Source organism: Anoplopoma fimbria, chromosome 20 (genome assembly GCF_027596085.1).
Source record: "Anoplopoma fimbria isolate UVic2021 breed Golden Eagle Sablefish chromosome 20, Afim_UVic_2022, whole genome shotgun sequence".
Lineage (NCBI taxonomy): Eukaryota > Metazoa > Chordata > Actinopteri > Perciformes > Anoplopomatidae > Anoplopoma > Anoplopoma fimbria.
Genome location: NC_072468.1, coordinates 21,646,055 through 21,648,345, shown reverse-complemented (window position 1 = coordinate 21,648,345; position 2,291 = coordinate 21,646,055). Strand labels below are relative to the sequence as shown.

General features: G+C 41.9%; 1 protein-coding gene across 1 annotated transcript in view; it reads left to right on the top strand.

Annotated features, from left to right (window-relative positions):
- Positions 1 to 640: 640 nt before the first annotated feature.
- LOC129109749 (B-cell receptor CD22-like) overlaps positions 641 to 2,291 on the top strand; it is a 23,635-nt gene continuing 21,984 nt past the window's right edge. The window contains exon 1 of the mRNA XM_054621873.1: positions 641 to 685. The gene's annotated coding sequence lies outside the window, so the exon portion shown is untranslated. The remainder of the gene's footprint in view (positions 686 to 2,291) is intronic.

Here is a 2,291-nt window from a genome sequence, read left to right as displayed (position 1 = left end):
TATATATTTGCCTTAAACAAGATCTCTGTAAATACATTTAAAGACATCAATAAAAGACACTGTATGTTTGTCAGTTTTACTTTCAGCAATTACCTTCCTGTTTTTCATCTTCCAAGTCTTGTTAACAAAACGCACGTTGTTGCAGTTATAAACCAAATGTTACGAGGCATGACAATTATTAGTTTTTCTCTCACACTCAGAAGAAACACTCATCCAGTAATACCCTTTTGATGAATATGTCAATTGTTTTAAATAAAAGTTTTATGAAAGCCTAGAGAGTTTGCAAGAAATGTTTTTTTTTAATTAGTAAGTCATTTAATAGTTCAATTGTGTGAGTTGTTGACAGACATTAAATAATTGTATTTTGTTGGGATTTAGTTCAATTTCAGTGGCTCATAAATCCAATACAGTCTTCTTCTGAACCTTCACATTGATAAAGATCAAAACGAAATATAGGCTCAGCAAAAAAATTCCTCCATCAGCAACCTCTGCAAATATTGCATTCAGTAGTGGCCTCTTTAATGAATAATATTCTAAAATCTTTGATAATCTTATAATGTTTATTAGAAATGAAATGCACTAAATATCTGAATTGTTTCATGTGTAATCTCCAGAGTTTCTGCCTCTCTTGAGTGAGAGATGTCTGCAGCTCTGACTCTCCTTCTCATTGGTTCTCTGCTGCAAGGTGAGTTGAAGTTCATCAAAAGCTATGACTACTGTGGTGGAAGTTTTTTTCCAATACAATTTACTATACTAATACCCAATTTGTACTAGTACTATCTATGTCCCGAGATGAGTCCCAATGAGCGTTGAAATAATGATCCAATGACAAATGAAATGTCCTTGCAGTGTCAGGAGGAGGGCCTCCTGGTGGATGGATTCCAACGTGGGGAGGAGCTGCAAAAAGACACTCATAGGGGGTTAGGTTAGTTCTAGCCCGTTTTCTCATTCTCATGTTCATCAGGACAATAGGCAGAGCTTTAGGCCAGGGAAGACCTGTGTCTTCACAGCATTTAGCCAGTTTTTGCTTTAGCGTGCCATTTTCACGTTCAACAGCACCTCCACTCGCTGGGTGGTAGGCACAGTGGTATTTTAAATCCATGCCTAGGTACTCACCGACTTGTTTGATGGCAGTGTTAACGAAATGGGAGCCATTGTCACTAGAATTTTTTGTCGGTATTCCCCACCTGGGAATAATTTCTGTCATTAGTGCTTTAGCCACGACAGCTGCTGTTTGATGTTTTGCAGGAAAAGCTTCAACCCATTTGGACCACATATATACCATCACCAAGCAGCTTCTCTTACCCTCAGCTGGACTTAGCTCTATAAAGTCCATCATAAGGTGTTCAAATGGTCGTGTTGGAGGTGGATGTGCTGCTTGCTGTGTCACAACAACGGGTCGACCTGTGTTATGTGTGGCACGTGTCATGCAGCTCTGGCAGTGTTTTTGAGCAAATACTGAAAAACCTTTTGTGAACCAGTGTTCAGTTATCATAGATAGCATCCCCCCTTTTGACACATGGTCTAACCCATGAGTCAACTTAGCATAGTGAGGGAACAAGGCTTTAGGGAGGCATGGTTTTCCATCAGGGTCTCTCCAAACGTCATCAGAGAATTTACAGTCACCTTTACGCCATAAAGCACGTTCAGTGACATCAGACAGTGACTGAATTTCAGTAAGTGAAGACGTGAGTGAAGTCAGGGTGTGAGCTATGTGTCTAGGTGTAGGAGGAAGCGTTAGGTAGGAAGCAGCTTTGGCAGCTGTGTCTGCTCTATCATTTCCTATTTGGAGACCAGATCGCCTTTGCGAGTATGTGCAGCACACTTACACACTGCTATGCCTGCAGGCAGAAGTACAGCCTCAAGCAGGGCAGAGACTTTGTCAGAGTGTTGGATTGCTTTGCCAGCTGAGGTGAGAAAATGTCTGTGTTTCCAAAGAGCGCCAAAATCATGCACAACACCAAAAGCATATCTGCTGTCAGTATGAATGTTGACTGTTTTACCGTTAGCCAATTTGCATGCTTCAGTTAGGGCCGCCAGCTCTGCTGCTTGTGCTGAGTAATGAGAAAGGAGAGGGGCAGAGAGAATAACCTCGTGGTCAGAAACAACAGCGTAACCAGCTCTGGAGAGGCCAGTGGCTGGATCACGTGATGCGGATCCATCTACATAAAAGACATGGTCAGGGTTAGGCAATGGAGTATCAGAGAGATCAGTGCGAGGAGAACAAACATGTTGGAGTTCAGCAATACAACAGTGTGGTTCACCATCCTCAGGACCTGGAAGGAGAGAAG